At 34.2% G+C, this 18,793-nt stretch overlaps 2 long non-coding RNA genes across 2 annotated transcripts; one reads left to right on the top strand and one right to left on the bottom strand.

Moving 5' to 3' along the window:
- Positions 1 to 1,159: 1,159 nt before the first annotated feature.
- Positions 1,160 to 6,182, top strand: LOC127729089 (uncharacterized). The gene is made up of 3 exons (XR_007994513.1): positions 1,160 to 1,245; positions 5,320 to 5,384; positions 6,131 to 6,182. It is a non-coding gene; the product is annotated as an uncharacterized LOC127729089 (long non-coding RNA).
- Positions 6,183 to 16,946: 10,764 nt separating this feature from the next.
- LOC127729091 (uncharacterized) lies at positions 16,947 to 17,609 on the bottom strand. The gene is made up of 2 exons (XR_007994516.1): positions 17,548 to 17,609; positions 16,947 to 16,997 (listed from the first exon to the last, which is right to left on the bottom strand). It is a non-coding gene; the product is annotated as an uncharacterized LOC127729091 (long non-coding RNA).
- Positions 17,610 to 18,793: the final 1,184 nt, after the last annotated feature.

Below are 18,793 nucleotides of genomic sequence, written 5' to 3'. Positions count from 1 at the left end.
ATCGTTTTGGAAAATATAATAGATTGTGTTTTAGACATTAGATGACACAACTGACAACATGAATTGGTAAGAAATGTTTCCTGATTGTGAGAATGGATGTAAATCGTGTAATATTTTAGCGAGGAATTATCTTTTTGTTTATTTCCAGTTGAAATCAATTAATTCAAAATTTGAGTTATAACTAAATTTTATTTTACAGCCAATATTTTAGTCCAGTCTTTTACATCAAATACTACCTCATTATGTCAAGGAAATGTTCAAATACAATCATGCCGTTAAAAGTTTAAAATATATTCAAAAGTTAAACTAAATTCCTTTTTTTAGAATTTTTATCAGAATATTGGAAATTACTATTCTCACCAACCGCGGATCCAGTAATTGAATTTATATTTTTTTTTCTTTTTTTTTCTTCTTTTTTTTTGCATTGCTTTGATAAGATTTATTTTTTTCAGTAATTTGAATTTATTAATATTCTCATAATAACGTTAACGGTACCAATTTTACTGCACAAGTAAACTTCATCTTATTTTGATTTTTTTGTTTGTTTCAAAAATCAACTTTTAGACAGTTTTAATCACAAATTCTTTCAAGCTGATAAATGTGCTTCAGGGCATTTGTAACTCATTTATAGAAACTCTTTGTTTTGAACTGTAAGTAGGCCTTAACAATAGGATAATCCCTTACTAAGAACATGATTTTATTCATTCTTTACAATTAAGAAACACCAAATCCTACAATTACTTAGGCCGAGAGCACTTTGCTATATTCCAAACATTAATACATATTTAATTTGTAATTGGTTTGTTTTTCATCGATTCAAACCAAGCGAAAAAATTCTTATCTATTAATTAAATCGTTCACCAAGCGAATACTTGTGTCATAAGTTAAAAGAACGAATAAAATATTCTCAAAGCACCAACAGTCTCAATAAACGGGATTTGCGGACAAATGTCAACATCATGGAATATTTTACATTTATTTTGATATATTTGATGCTTGTCAACGTAATCGTGGTTTATCCCTAAAAAATTGACAATTTTATTGCTAGTAATCACAGACAAATTGAGACTGGTTCTTCAATCATCAAAGTGCGCTCTAAAACGGAATGCATTTCTTTTTGCATAAAACACAATGACTGTTGCTTTGCAAATTACCGGGATTCCACAAAAAAACGTAGTGTTGGAACAACGAACAGATGTCATGCAGCATCCATATACGCATATGGCTGGCAGTTACTTAGAAGAGGTAAGGAACTCACTCAAATAATGTAAATAAATGGTTTGATGAAAATATAAGATTTTCTTTCTTTTGCAATTTAAAACCTTAAAATAATTACTTCAATTGTCTTATCAATTCTAAAATTAATAAGAAACTAAACGTCCTACTCCGTCAGACATAGGTCATCTTAGATGAATTTGGTTAATATTATAAGGTCCATTTCGGTCAAAAAGCTCTCCACGTGTTTCACAGTCAGGATTCTACTTCGTCAAAATTATCTCCCCATTACGCCACCTAATTTTTATAACCGTAAAAATGGAAGCCATTGAAGTGATGACGCGCTGTCAATTTAGCTCTTGAAAACCGATAAATTTATCCACATAACATCATTACGATCCTTATATGCAAGTTGTATTTAAAAAAAAACCAAATGTATCTACTAGCTATTGAGCATCATTTAATGTACTCTTATGCATTTGGTCAACTTAACACGATGTCTGATCGTTGCCAGGGGGTATTTTCGAAAGTTCTAAAATTTTTCAAAGGTCGAAGACTAATTACCCTTGATAAAACACACAAAATTGAAGTTTTTTTTAAGTTATGCATTTTTAAGATCTTCTTGAAAAGTGTGTCGTCAAGTTCTTTTAGTAAAAATTTGTTATTCGAACACACCAACTCTGTTGTTATGACTCATTAGAAAGGTATTTCACTTTACCCATATATTTCATTTTTTAGTACTGTACATTTTTAATGTTATTATATCAACCTAAAGCCTAAATATATAAAAATAATAGAATCTGAAGGGAGATGATATATCAAATGTTTTTCTTTAATAAGTTTTCAAGACGGAATAGTCAACTCAAACACGCCTGAACATAAAAAGGTGTACTCGACTTTCTCTTTTCGATGAAATTATTGCTAATTTTGGGGATGTGTCCCCAAACAACTGTCGCCGGTGACAGAGAAGCAAATTAATGCTTTAAAAAAGATCAATCTATAATCTTTCTTTGGATTTTTTTTTGGCGGAATTTATTCTTATGCACAAAAAAGATCCACACGTATTTGCACCTACCACAATCGACTGTTTTTTGAAAATTTGTCCATAATTTAAAAGTTTACAAATATCTCGAAGCTCCATACAATAATTCAAGTAAAGACACATACATAAGATGCATTAAATCCAAAGTTAGGCACATTCATTAAACTTTTATAGCCCATAGAAACAGATGTAAACAATTCAAGTTTAGCAACTTGGCTTTTTTTTACCTTCTCTAACAAAGAGTTCCAATTCGATTGTTTAATTTCCACTGAGTTTCCTCCTGTTCAGTACTTATACATTCTTGGGTTTCTGATAATTTTCTGAAAAGCGCTTCAGACGCATACGACTTAATAAACTGTTAATTTGTTTTTTAAACAGTATATTAGGAATACAGCAATACTACCTTCAACGAAATGTAAAATAAATAAATAATTACATTATATAATGAATAATAATCCAATTACAAGTGACTATAGGAATGTTTAAATTTGCCTTATCCATTATTACTATAACTAGTAGTACAATTAGTATAAGTATTAATAGAAGTCTCTAGAAGTATTCCGCAAACCTTTAATGGTGTTTATTTTGATTCAAGCGTCTATGTTCTATGAAATGTTCTGACTGGGAAAACAGAAGTATTTTTTTCCTCCATAGATAATACTATTTTTTTCGAAATTATCTTCTTTTTATATATTTGATAATATAACTTATTTCTTAATACCAAGTTTACCTGCCAAAAAAAAAAAAAACATTTTCTCCAAAATTCCCCCAAAATTTTTTTTTAAACATTTTCCAAAAATAAAGATAAAATAAAAAAGGTAATATTTGACAATGCGCAGCAATATCAATGCAGTTCTTCATAGGGAGTTTTCAATTTTACACCCCGGTATAAAGATGAGTTAAAAACATTTTTTTGTTAAATTTTCGCAGTTTTTTTTATCTTGGCAAAATTTTATTCACGAGTGTAAATAGTTGTAGACATTGAAGTCAAATGATGGCATGATATAGTATCTATAACAACCATAATTTTATATCAAATCTATATAGAATTGGAAACCATTGTATTCTGTAGGAAAATATTTCCATGTGTCTGGAACACATTTCTGGATTAACCTTCATCAGGAAGGTTTAGACTTGAAAATTTAAAAGGGATGCATAAATATGTCAAAATATAGGTACCAAATTTTGGGGATTGAGGAAAAGTTGTATTTTTTGTGTATTTGATTTCGTGGTTATGCCAAAGTCTGCAAACAAGCCCATAACTTCGTTGGAAGTTAAAAATCAAGGTTCACCTTTAATCTCGAAATTCACGACAATTGGTTACCCATGAATAATAATGAATCCACGGTACCATTAACCGACCTAACATAAATAATAGCCAAATTCATCTAAGATCAACTTTGCACGAGATATTTCGAACCTTAACTTGTTATTCATAGATAAGTACAAATTGTTTTATACTCATAAATCCAATCACAATACTTAAAAGTTGACTTCCTTCACTTAAGCATTGTACACAAAAGGGCAAAATTATACCAGGAAAATAATATACTACTACTATCTTAACAGCTGTCTGTTGTAAAGAATGAATGTTTGTGTTAATTTAAATATTGTAGGGGTTGCGTGAACAAATTGTGTGATATACAATTGAAACGTTATTCTATGTTGCTTTATGGAATACATCAAATTCAGAAGAAGGTCTCACGAACACTTTGCAGGATAAATTGTTTTGTACTGTTATGTCTTGTTTTTTGAAGATGTACTAAGAGAGTCTCAAAACAAATCACATACGCAGTGCTAAAAATTCCTTATGTTCACCTGACCATTTTTTTTTGCAATTTGTATGTGCAGATTTACAAACCTATATTATTGATTATTGCCGTTAGATAGTATGAGAATTATAACATGTCCTTTTCCATATATCACCCCGAGACTCCCATATGAGCCCATGAGGCTAGCTATTCCAGGGCCCATATGGAAAAGGACATGTTAATATATATTTATCACATATTAAACAAATGCTTCAAGAAGTAGAAACAATCTTATCATTCGGCCTGTCAAGGTCCGCCACTTAAATAACACCATTATTAAGATGCTCCCCAACCGTTCAAAACTATAGTCCTTGAATATTATGATGTCAATGTCAGCTTTTCTTTTAGTATTAGTGCTTCTTATTTCTTCAATACCAGTTATTGTGCCCTGTTGTGAAATCATAAGCGTAAAAACAACAATAACGTCATAACAGGACACAATGACCGGTTATTTGCCCAGTGTGGGAATTAAGAAATTATTCTTTCATGCCATGCTCTATGCTCATTTTAACATGGGGAGTCATTATATTTGTTAATATCTTTATACCGAGCGTTAGCGAGGTGTAAAATGTTGACAAATATAATGCCTACCCATGTTAAAATGAGCATAGAGCATGGAAAAATAGAATTATTTCGAATCTAATAGGAAAATTTAGAACTTAGGTACTTCGAAGCGGACATATAATTCGCGTTCAAAAGGCATTCATTTTGATTTGATGAAGCCAAAACGTTATAGAAAATCAACCGTTTCACGATAAACAAATGAAAAGATACATGTAAACTTACTTTTAGAATGATTTTATTTAATTTCCTAGCGAGCCACACCAAAAAAAAATGTCAATTTTGATATCCGGCGTTGTTCAAAACACAGCTGACGTTGCTATTTCAATTGTGACGTCAATAACGTGCAGCCCATGTTTTAATGGAATTAGAACATGGCTTTGTTTCCAAAGCGAAAGAAGAACGTCATGTTAGAATATGACTTCTGCAAGTCTGCAGTTATTGCATATGCAAAATCCAATGTTTTCGTAACACATATGTGATAAATGTGCATATTGAAATGAGATACCGAGTAAACATTATGTGAGCTACGTTTTTATACATTATATTACCAAAAAAACATTAAGAGGTAATATGGTAATATACACTAGAAGACAAATATAAACCTCAAAAACATTTTCAGGATTATATTTGAACTATACTCGTATGCCAGATTCCTATATGTTGCGCTAATTTTAATCAGAATTTCAGGTAGAACCTACAAGAACAAGGTGTTTTTTCATATTGGAGATTCAAAAATTTGGTCTGATGCACAGGTTGGTATCTATTATTTGAAGAAGATGAAGCTTAAAATAAAAACAAATACTATACCAGGGGCGGTATCAAACTGAATAATAATAAGAAACACTAACAACATAACAGTAAAAAAAGACAAACAAAGTCGTCAAAGCATCACAATAACATCAATATTGAGCAACACTAGTCTAGCGTTACTTTTAAGTATGGGGAATTCCTTTTCTCTGAATTGGAATTTTACGTAGAAGAAGCACGCCTCTTATGTATCAAATTATAAGCCTGTTATCTTTGGTATGTTTTTAGTAAGAATTTACTTCCACTAGTTGAAAACATGCTGATTATAATCCGAATATACCATTAATTCCTTGGTTTTCCAGCCTTACAAATAGTGCAAAATCCGGATACCATTAATTCTGTGGTTTTCCTGCCTTACAAATAGTGCAAAATCCGGATACCATTCATTATGACAACACGTAAAAATATACAAAAGGTCATATATATATATATACATATATACATGTAACTGGTTAAAGCATGAGTTTATTTTTTAAATTTTATAATCAGTAAAAGTGATAAAGAATGATAAGTATATGTCGGAGGGTTAACGGGCTTTAAAATATATTGATATCAGCAGTAAAATTATGGAGCTATGACTAGCGAGTGTTGTTTTTCTTATCATATTATCAGTGCATTAATACATGTTTAAAAATATGTCCGTTTTTTGCTCTATGTAAAATTCCTGATGTTGCAATGTGTTTTCTTTTAGGACTACTGTGGCAGCTTTGGTATGAGACTCGCAACTGTTAGTAACTTTAACGAAAACGAGTTTCTAAAATCTGTTACTAATTGTAAGTTACTATGAATTTATCAACGAAAAATAAACGAACGAACTCAATATACGATTTCGATACTTAGTTTGTAAAAAGAATTTCTCGTGCGATTAAGTCGTACAAAGACATATATAAATATAAGAATTAATATGATCCGTTCATCCTATTTCGACTCTTCAAAATTCAAGGATCTATCCTAAATTGAGGTAAATTATATGGTCTTCCAAATACCGTTTCGATTCCTAACATCACTGAAGAGAGATTAATTGTCGAAATCCGGATATGGTGTACTAATTTTTGCACCTTTTGTTAGCGGTATACCATCTTTTCCGCAAGTTTATAGTTTTCTGTTTGGTATTAAAATTAATAGTGAAAATCCATTTTGTTACATCTGGTGATTCGTTTATTTGGGGATCGCCAATGGCAGTCAGCAGGGTTCAAGAAGATCCATTGTTCGACATGCTAGTCAAATGCGTGTTGTTAAAATATACTTTTTCACTTTTTTGGTCTTTTGGAAAATGTTGTTTGTGCTGTATTTAGACCACTCTACCTAGAAATTTGTTTTGCATGCACTCATATAAAAATTGTGGTTTTTATCCAACGCAATCATAGGTTTGAACGTTGTTTTCAATTTAGACTTGTTTAAATTTTTTCGTTTGGGCTTGTATTGTATTTTCCTTCGGGTTTATGTGATCCGTTCATCCTATTTCGACTCTTCAAAATTCAAGAGTCTATCCTAAATTGAGATAAATTATATGGCCTTCCAAATACTCTTTAGATTCCTAACATCACTGAAGAGACATTAATTGTCGAAATCCGGATATGGTGTACAAATTTTTGCACCTCATGTTTGCGGTATACCATCAATAATTTTAACAATACAGTATTGTTAAAATTATTGACACTGACGAAGGCTATTTGTTAAGCCGAAATATTTGTCAACACGATTTATAACATCATCTTCGTATTTTACCATCTTATATTAGTACCGTTGTGCATATCTTTAGACTTTTATAATTTTTTCCTTATCTGCGCAGTATCGTCTATTCTAGAGATCCGTTACATATTAAATTTGCTGGTTGGTCCTTTTTATAGACTTTTCCCGTTTAAATGGTTTTACACTAGTAATTTTTTGGGGCCCTTTTTAGCTTACTGTTCGGTGTGAGCCAAGGCTCCGTGTTGAAGACCGTACTGTGACCTATAATGGTTTACTTTTATAAATTTTGACTTGGATGGAGAGTTGTCTCATTGGCACTCATACCACATCTTCTTATATCTATATTCTATATATATATAAAAAAAACTATAACACTAACTACCATACGTTTCGGCCATTACAACCTTTTTCTTTGGAATTGAATAACAACATTCCCATATTTTTATCGAGAATAATATGCATACATATTAGTTATGAGTATTTATAAATTAGTATCATCATGAATTCAAAAGCATACCAACTACACCCCTTCTTGACAATTTTTTTCTATTATGCACTTTCATTAATTTTCTACCTTCGGACGGAGCAAATAAAAAAGAAATGACAGAATAATGGACATTCTTAACAATATGGTAAAAATAACCTTGTACTAACTGAAGATAATGCTGAGTTATTTTATCACCCTGAATGTATTTATAAAAAAAAGTGTAATTATGCTTTCATCAACGTTATCTGGTCTTTGATGGATACTTTATTTCATTGGCAAGCCTACCATATCCTTATATTGTTAGATTCTCCATATTTAGGTATTATTGTATTGGTATAGACATAATAAATTAACTGAATTATAGGACAAACGAGACGATGGCAATTTCACCCTCAAGATGTACTTGTATTCGATACATAAAAAGTGCGTTCAAGTTTCGATTATAATTAAATACGAATAAATTAAGCTAGGGTACCTTATGAAGATGTTCGGTTTTAGTAAAATATAATCTAAATGATACAAAAACACCAGGTGCAAAATTATCTGACCATAGACATTTATGTAACACTATTTGATTAACACATATCATGACTTTAAATAAAATGTTTTGTGTAGACTTTAATCGTTAACACAAAGAAGAATGTCAAAGCAGTTCTCTATCGAAATTACGTCTTATAAAGAATGTGAATAGAATACATTAGAGAATTAGAGAATGGAAACGGGGAATGTGTCAAAGAAACAACAACCCGACCAAAGGGCCAAAAACAGCCCAAGAATGAAATGGATGTTCAACGCATAGAGAACACCCAGCACCCGGAGGCGGGATATAACTGGACCTTATAATAATGGACGTCACACTTACCTCCATAACATACAAACGAAACCAAAATAATAATAACAAAAAAAAATCGCACAAGATTAACAAAAGCTAGAGGGTCCTTGTAGCACAAAGTGTTATGTGTATGGATGTTTAGTGCAGATATTTACGAAGCACTTCATAAAAATAAATCCATAAAAGAAGTCTAAAATAAGAACTTACACGCAGCAAGACACTAAAAATTCTAAATAGAAATCATATTCGGACAAGTAAAATGATTATCTGTGGACAACAGTATAGAAAGTGTTGCTGGAATTTTTTTGATGCATATATTTATCTATGGGTATCACATGTAGAGTATTATCTGCTAACCCTTGTGGAGCACCGGAGATTATTCCCGACTTTTGATGGGGTTTGTGTTGCACAATCTGTTTTTCTATAATGTGCTTTGTTTACTGTTGTTTGTCTTTTGCGTCGATTTTCGGTTTTTATCATGGCGTTGTCAGTTTATCATCCACATATATGAGTTTGAATATCCCTTTGGTATCTTCCGCCTTTCTTCTACCCTTTGTCGTAAATAGAACCAAAACATTGAAGCATATATCTCATATTGATAATGTTTCAAAAACATGGACCACAAGCGTGATAAATTACTAATCCAGGTTAAATGGTTCTTTCCTCCAACAGTCTAACGATTTTAGATACGTACTGCCTTCTATAATTATAAATCAATTAAATCTTTCGATGAGACGTCATGAAAACTATTAGAGTGTTATTAACGATTCTTCTGTTTTCTTGAGCGAGATCATGCATTGCTAGTTGTTTTTTGTATTTGTTTTAACATTTTATTCTTACCCCAAGGGTTGATCATAGAAAAATAGTCATCCATATATTTCATCTGTATGAAAGTAAAACCATATCAAAAATAGTGCCTCCGTTTAGCTGTCCAGAATGTATAAATAGGCAGCAACGTCCGATTGGAAAGGAAACGGTCATATATAGAGTACCAGGTGATCTGTTGCAAGTTAAAATATCTGCACCAATCCCAAATACCTTAAGTTTCCAGACATTCCTATCCTTCATCCCGGTCGATCCACTCTCCAGAATATTACTTATTGAATTTCTTGTTAATTTGTTCTCTTGCTTGATGGTCATGAGATGTTTGCCAATCGACGTAAAGTAAACACCAGAAAAGAAAAAGAATCAAAGTTTTATTTTAGATCCGGTTGGAATATGGTTCGGAGGCTCAGATTCATTGTCTGAAGGAATTTGGAGATGGAACAAGCCAACACGACCTATGACTTTTTATGATTGGGGTTCGGTATCACTTGTTTCACAACCAACTTGGTTGACCTCCAGCAACTGTCTAGCATACTTTAATTGTGATCCATTCGGCACACAGTATCAATGGGTAGACCAACCATGCTTTTTTTCGTATCCCTTTTTATGTGAAAGGTAAGATTAATAGTATTAATACCAGACACAATATATGACTTAATAATGTAACTCCAAAACCAAAGTATATTAAAGGGCGAACATGCATTTTATGTGCCTCCCGCAAAAATTTACACGTTTTACAAACCTGCTCGTGCATTTTTCAATGTTATTCAACGCAAAATAATTATCTAAGATACCTGGGACGATCTCATTTCACAAAGGATTTCTATTGTCTAATTATTGTTCCTCGAACTTAAATACCCGGTGTAGGTCTTTAAGTTGAGGTTCAATTTACTAAAAGTTAATCGGGCATGACTAATTAGATACGCCCTCTTAAAATCAGGGGGTCCGAAATAGGATCGGGAAATAACACCCAGCAAAATACCATAATTTACAATTTTAGAAAAAATTTGATTCAAAGTGCTTTTGGTTTCTTTAATATCTCCATTCAATAATCAATCGGTGGAAATACTAACCTGTCCTGAACCGAGAGATGTTGGCTGCAATAGGAATTTATTTAAATGAAAAAGTCCATATCTCATTTACTTAAAGTTGCCGTTATTGTTTGTAAATTCATGACGTTTTGTTTTTTGCCATTCGTCTACCGTGGAGAAAAAAGAGGGAAGGAGGGCTAATAGCTTAGCTTACGACTTCGATCATGATTCAACTGTATTCTATTACGGCATACGTTTTACTTCTAGCGAACGCTCTGCCTTATTGTAAAAAGTGCCACTTTAAAATTGTAATCATTTGCCTCAGGTCGATCCACTTTGCATCTCGTCGTAAATATGCATGACATATTTGCCACTGGACATAACAGGAGCAATTAATTAATCAGCTTCATTAAGTGACGTATAATCATTTGGTTTCAGTAAATAATCGTCACCCATGGGGTGACTGGGGAATAGAAATATGGTCACTTGGTCTTTTTCTGACCGGCAGTAAAACGCTTGCCAAAGTGGGGCGTCCGTTTGGCTGTGCGGGATATATCAAGTTTGCAGCCACGTCCGGTCAGATTAAGGACGTTAAATCCGATGCCTCGTGTACAGGAAGTGCCACGCTCTTTGCACGTTAAGAACCATTGCAACAACTCTTTGATGGGTCCGTAGGTGGCCTGTTGCAAGGCCAAAATTTCTGTCCCTATCCAATATATCCTCATTGTCCAGTGGCAATCCAAATTTCCCCGACCATCATCCCAGATGGTCTCTATTATTACAAAACCTTCCTATTGTATTTATTGTTAACTTGTTTTCGTCCTGAACATTCATGAAATATTTGCTACTAGACGTTAAGCAACCAACAATCAATTAATCAATAAATAATCGTCTCAAACAATTTTTCAATTTTTATATTTAATTTTTATTTAAGTATGATTTTTTAAGAGTAAATTTTTCTTCCATCATTTTTCTCTTTGCATTGAATCTTTTTTTAAACATTACAAAACGTTGTCGTGGTACACATCAGGGGTTACATTGTATCCTTTAGCAAAACTAATAGGAGATGGGATAAGAACAGAAAAACGATCTTCATTGAGTGCCAATAACTCATATAATTATTGGAGCGAACAATGACGGCTGTCTCGTCTACGTATCAACATTTGCTGTTTCAAGTTTATTTATATCTCAGACTGGTATAATAGTTGCCATAAAAGCAAAGATGGATAAAAAATGTTAACAACAATTTATGAAAGGATTCAACTTATTTTGGGCGTTTCTTTTATTTATTTTTTAGATATTGTTTTGCTAATCGGTTTCGTTATATTTTTTCATCTACAATTGTCCTAGGAAAAGTCGCAAAAAATGTGTTAAAATCAGCCATCATCCCGAAATAATTTTTTCAGGACACCCTTTGATGTCAATGATACATCATGAACAGTGATTGAATACAAAGTTACATTATATTACTAAAATATAAGGGTTCATGATGTATCCGTAGTCTCTGAATGCATTAAAATAAACTGTAAAGCACAGAAAATGCATCAGATAGACATTAATTTTGAAATGTTTATATTTTCAAATAACTGTTAATGTTCATTGTTGACTTCATGTTATTATTTAAATGCTGTCATGGCTGTTTGAATAGTGGAAAATGCTCAAAAGATAGTATGCAGAATAAAATAAAAAATAGCAGGTGGAATTATTCATTTGTATGATAATTTTTTACATGTAAATTATAAAGTTATTTTATTATTGAGATACTTGTTAGCTCATATCTTAACTTATTGCTGAAACACAAAATTATAGGACCATGCTTGCTTGAATTTATTGAAAAAATGCAACATTTTTTGCAGAAGAACAGGTAATCTTTTATTTCAAAACTAAGAAAAATATATCATTGATCACCTATACCAAACATTTATGTTTCAATTAACATGTAAAAACAGAACTCAATTAAGAAAATAAAATGAAAAACATCATGTACATAAACATGATAAAGACTTCCTGAAACACTTTTCAAAGTATATAGTAGTGCATTATCCTATTCACTAGGTTTTACTCACAATGATACTAAGCTGAGAATACAGCAGTATCCAGCATGATGATTATTTGATATTAAAGATAAACAATGATTTAGAAGAGGGTTTAATTCATGCTTTGTTATAAATTTGAAGTTATATATTATTTTATAAATAAATTGTTGATTTCTTGGAATGCGATCAGAACTTCAGACGAGAATAATTTTATGCAAACATACAAATTTGATATGGGCTAAAATCATTCTGTAAAATTAAGATATTGATTTTTTGCTGTAACAATTTGACAAATAGAATTACTGAAAATTCAGAAATTAATGTTTCTTTTAATATTCTTGCATATCACTGATTACTGGTCAAAATGGGATTGCAAATATTTGGTGAAGGAAAATCACTGCTGAAATTTTGGTGATTTTGTAATTGCTAAACTGGCACTGCTGCATTTTACACATTGAAAAACATTGGGATATTTTTGTGCTTATAATTTGTTATTAGTTTTTAAATATCAAGTCGGTTAAAAGCTCTACAGAGCTCATGTTTACCTTGTTGAATTGTACATATCATGCCTGACTCTAAATAAAATTTACTTACTTACTTACTTTTTAATTTTCATTGTTTGGAGATGTATTATCACAGGCTGAGAACTGGTCCCATTTAAGTTTATTTTCTAGGTTCAATTTAGTGATTATTTACATGTTCTCCTTAGACTTGAAACTCAGTTAGCCATTTTTAGGACCTATCACTTAACACTTGTAAACATAATTTTTGAGTGAAGTTTAAAGATTATAAGTCCTTTTGCAATGAAAAGTTACATATTGACACACTTGATCACACTAGTATTTAACATCATGGCATATAGACTGAGAGTGTTAAAGTTCTGTAATAATAAATATATTCTATAGTTTTACTTTCCGTTATTTAAGTGTCATGCACATATAAGATAATTGACATGAATCGATTTAAATACTGTAACTTCGTCCAACTACAAAAAAGGTAGCTCTACTGGACTGTTCAGAACCCTGACACTTGTAGTAAAGGTCCACGCAAATACAAAAGGACACATCGTATATATCTGGAAGTACTGATATTCACTCACACAAAGTTGAAAAAAATCTTATAAATGTTAAAATACCGGCTTTTATGTTAAAAACAAGAATTATTGTATCTCTCGTAACGAGCGGAAACAATCCGCGCTTTCCCCGGTACCGGTTCTAAATCGCGATCTTTGTTGCGATTTAAAACATCGCTGACAACAGGATTTTCGTAAAATTTTCTATATTTTGGCCTAGCACAACCTTTTAATCTAAAACAAGAGCCATCAACTGAATAAAATTATTTTTTGCATTTAAATACGAGCTTAAAACTTGCTGGGGGGTTTCTCCAATTTTATCTCTGAGAGTCGTACGAAGTAAGCAAAGTTGACAAAATCACGGAATTTCACCATCAGAGATGTAAAATTCATTCCAAATAAACAATTTAAAAAAACTATTCTAACCCCCAGCACTTTTAAGTAACCTTGGTAGTTGGTTAACTTACTGTTAAAATTTGACAGAGAATGGTGAAGCGTAAAAGGTTGTGCTCGAGCCAAATACAAACGACAGTTTTAACTCACGAAAACGGCACGTCACGTGACAGAGCTAGGGTCACGGGGTCATATTTTTATGTTAAATGATGAGAAATTGGACGACCTTTCATTATTGCCCATGTACGACCATGGAATGTTCACAGTAAAGTCAGAATGGACAATTCTCTTTCTACCCCCCTTTTTCATCATTTTTACAAAATTGCGTCCTTAATGTAGCTGCAGGCGTAAGCCTCTTTCCTAAAACGGAGTAATATTCCAAGAAGGCTGTTATAAATGTCTGGACCTTTCAACAAGACGTCGTTCAAAGATAGTCCATGATGTTTTGCAGAAGAGTCGAAAACTACTCTTACACTCTCTGGTTTCCTCGGATGATACACTGCGAACATAGGCAAGTACCAGCACTCAGTACCTGGCGATAGTTTGGGTGCTATCTGGGCATGTTCTCGATCAAAGAGTTTCTGCATAAAATCTAACACTTGTGTGCGCTTTACGGAGTTGCAACGTAAATTCATATCAAACGATTTAGCTCTACGCTCTGCAATTTGTTTGTTGTTTTCTAAAGAAGGTTTGTTGGGTTTAAATGGTAGTGGAGCGATCCAGTGTCCATCATCTTGTTTGGGGAATCCCGATGACATTATATTCAAAAAGGTTTGATCCTCTATTGACACACCTTCCTTTTCGTCTAGTTTATTCTTGTCGAAGATTGGGTCTAATTTAACTGACATCTCGCTATCACACGGAGACAATAAAGTACGTCGTCCGTTGCCTAAGATTACAGTTTTGTTTACATTAACTACTTTTTGTCCATGAAATCTACCAAGACATACATTGCCTACAATAACCTATCCTAAAGGTAAACGCTGTGCATACGGTACTTCGTCAGCTCCTACACGGTGTTCAATAACATGGTGTGCTCTAATAAGGTCACGGCCTATTAACATCTGTATTTCAGACTGGTTGTCAATGTCAGGAATACAACTTGCTATGTCCATCATGTGCGGATAACTTGAAGCTACAACAGATGAGGGTATTTCCTCCCGATTGTTTGGAATGTCATTACATTCGATTATTTCATGCATCCTCTTTACATTTGTCACGGAAATGTCTCTTAGGTCCGCAACACTTGAAACACAAACCTTTCTGCTTAATTAAATCAAGTCTCTCTGACAATGGTTTAGAACGGAAACCACGGCACGTGTTAAGTGTATGATTAGTTCCATGGAGGGGACACAAGTCCTCATTTTGCTTCTTAATAGGTGGTCTATTAACACTGTGTCCAATGTCGGTTTTAATGCTTGAAACTTGCGCAGGACTTGCGCAGGACTTCGAAAACGATTTTGTACTCTCGTTTGTTTAGATGTGGTCGGTTTGATGTCTTGATTGTCATATAAAAATCCAGGGTCATTACGCACTTTAGCAATGTTTTGCAAGAACGGCACAAAGAAGGAGAATGGCGGATATGCTCCATGGTTTTTTGACTTATAACCATTGGCAGTAGTAGTCCATTTTTCTTGAATACTGTAAGGTAATCTGGTTACAAAACGATTCACACCTAGAGATGAATCAAAGTAAGCGAATGTGGTGGCAAACTTTTCATCTTTGCGAATAGACTCGATCTCAGCAGCTTAGTCCGCTAACTCGTAGAGCTCCTTTCGGTTATTGTTTGAAAGTTTCGGGAAGTTAACTATACGTGAGTGAAGTGACGACTCGATCATCTCTGGACTACCGAATCTAGCATCTATGCGTTCCCATATAAGCCGCACTGCAGTAGCCGGATTATGGGCATTAGCACATCTAATGTTCTGAGCATGCTGTTTTGAGCTTGGTCCCAAATACTTTATTAGAAGGTCCAACTGTTCCAAAGGATTTGTATCTAACTCGGTCATTATGTGTTGAAAACTAATTTTCCAAGATGAGTAATGTGAAGGTTGGTCATCAAATGATATGAGCCTAGATGTAATCAAGTCTTTCTTTACCATAAACTTGGCCAATTCTTGTGCTTCGTTCCTCTGGGTCGGAACAAAAGGTCGTGCTGTCGGATTCAATGGTCCTAAAGAATGAACAGGAATGTTTACAACACTGTTTGCTTGAATGTCATTTTCGGTCAAATGAGAAGCATGCTGTGAGCGCTGTTGCTCCACAAATTCTGCTGTACGTCGTTCTGTAATGTAATGTGTAACTGGTACTTCAGAACTACGGTACTTTCTTTCAGATATCCTGTCTACATCGGCACGCTAAACTACCGGATTAGCAATTATTGGCGGTTCATAACTTTCACCATAGGCATTAGGATCATAATTCAAAGCCTTCTTAACGGCTTGCAATCCCGACTCAGCTTCGTCGACTTCTCGCTTCATAGAGAGGACGTTTCTCTCTACTTTGAGTGTAGCTTCACGGTGCAACAGTTCTGCCTCCTCTGTGGCATATTTAAGTCGTGTCTTTGCGGTTTCCAGTTTCACAGTTTGTTTAAGAATCTCTGATTGAGCACTAAGTGACGAGTTTCTTGTTGACCCAGTATGACGGGAACTATGATGGGAGCTACGACTTTTAAGAGTTCGTTCACTATCTTGTTTGGATTTACTAGGTAGCAATTCACTAAGATGTTGTTTGACGACGGATATTTTGGCCTTTAACGCATAGAATGACACTTTAAATGATGCATGCTCAATTTCACTTTCTTTTGTCCTATATGATTTTAAGAAATCAAAATATGTGTTAGCTACTTTTTCAAACTTTTCTGATAGTTTTGAAAATTCATCTCTGTACGTCGACGCTGTGGAGAGGTCCACCACTGGATTATCTTCTACGTCTAGTATAAAAGCGTCGATATCTCTCTTAATAGTTCTAATAATGTATTGATGTCGTTCATTAGACTGTTGGAAAAGGTGATCTCCATCAGATGTACGTGTTCTAGAAGTTCTTAACTCTCTTTCAGAAACGGATTCTGACTGTGACATGTTGAATCTATCTTGGGTTTATCTTTATAATGTAGATTTTTCACTGTACTGATAAGTCGTTGAGAGATCAACAGTTTATTGGTATACAGACCCCCGGAGAGGGTGAAAAACTGAAAGTACAAAATAACATTCATAAGCATACTTTTAAGGCAACACCTATACAATAAATGTCAAATAGTAGTACATTCACAAAGAAAATGGTTATACAGTTCAATACAAGTAACTCTTGTACACTACATTTCGAAATACAACATAAATATATCAGAAAAAGATTGCACACACGTATCTAAATATGCAAGAAAATTGAAAGGTTGCATTTGTCATTGACTGTACTTTTCATACCACGCACGATTTAAATTTTACACACGTTGAGACGGTACGGGACTGTATTTCTAGAAAATTCAAGCGTGACCCTTGTCTACATCAATAAAACACAAAAATAAATCCTAACATGTGGGATTGACAAATAATGAATGGAATTTAAGGGGGAAATGCATACATAAAAAATACAAACAGTACTGTATATTCACAGCGGCAATATTTACTCATGTCGTGTGTAAATGAACACCAATAATCTAATATGAAGTTGCATAAAATGTATAATTAAACAATATGCACAACGATATAAAAAATAAGCACAAATATAAAAGGTTAACCTACTCTAGTGGTGGATAAAACTTCCAAGTAGAAAAACAACGTGTTTCAGTTTTGACAATAATCGAGGGATTTGTTGTGATCCCGAGTAAATATATGAACTTACCAAAGACGCTGAGCAACTTCTTGGCGTTTATCGCTTAGATGGCTTTCTGGTATAATATTTGGTGACTGTCGTCTTGATTAGGTTTACCGGAAAGAGAGCGAAGGCATCATGGGATCGCTGCAACTTCCGGCAGGGTCTGGCTTAGTACCAACGAATACCACACTCCCCCCGGCTTTATATTTTTGTTGTACGTTTAGAATTTCTTTAACATGGTTGCCAAATTGTCCAAAATTGAGATAATAATTAGGGTGAATTTTTCGGATGGGTCCCCTCAGATGAGAGGGACCCAGATTAAACAAAAGTACTATTTCTATTTGTTTGGGGCCACTAAATTAAGTAGAACCTATTTGTATGTACAGCCAGCCCCTTACCCCTTCTAGCAACGATCCCAGCCCCCTCAACCCCTCTGTGATGCCCCCTTGATTATGTGGGGTTAGTGGGTTATTTGTTTTGACAAGAAAATAATAATGAAAATAAACTTAATAATAACCTTCCTCTCTGGACAGATTTTTTTTTAAAATTATGTACACATATTTACACCTCTTTTTTTTTTCTCCCTATCTAGACCCTATACAGGGCCCGTGCATTGCTGGTGGTGGTCTCCAGCAATGCCCAAAGGGTGGCCCTTGACCTAAATGCCAACAGCCCCATTGCCACCTCAGCAATATACTGGGGATGCCCATGGCTGTTATTGGGCACCCATGACGGCCTGAAATAGGGGGCATCACTCTCAAGTATGATCCTTTCCAGAGGGAGGGACGACACCGCTTGCCCTTGTTCCTGGTCAAACCTATTGACCTCCCCCGTATACCCAAAATAGACATTTGGGAACGCATCCCTCCACCGCCTTGCCTATTGCATCCCCCCATCGAAACAATGGAGGTGGATCCTCTGCTGAGGGGCCACCCGCTCCCGGACTGTGGTAAGGACTTTCAGGTGAGCCTCCGCACTATGGCGATCCTCAGGAGCCCCTCTAACGTGAAGAATGAGGGGAACCTCTGGCCTTCCTTGGCACAGGTTCAGGACCCACCTTAATGTGCTTACTTGCCTCTGAAGAGGTGGGTCCCGCTGGCTTTGGTCCAGCCCAACTTCTCCTATTGCCCTCACCCCAGGCAACCCCACCAGCTGTTCCATCTTGCCGAATGT

Source organism: Mytilus californianus, unplaced genomic scaffold, assembly GCF_021869535.1.
Source record: "Mytilus californianus isolate M0D057914Y unplaced genomic scaffold, xbMytCali1.0.p SCAF_2, whole genome shotgun sequence".
In the NCBI taxonomy this organism is placed as follows: domain Eukaryota; kingdom Metazoa; phylum Mollusca; class Bivalvia; order Mytilida; family Mytilidae; genus Mytilus; species Mytilus californianus.
This window is presented reverse-complemented; position numbering and strand designations above follow the sequence as displayed.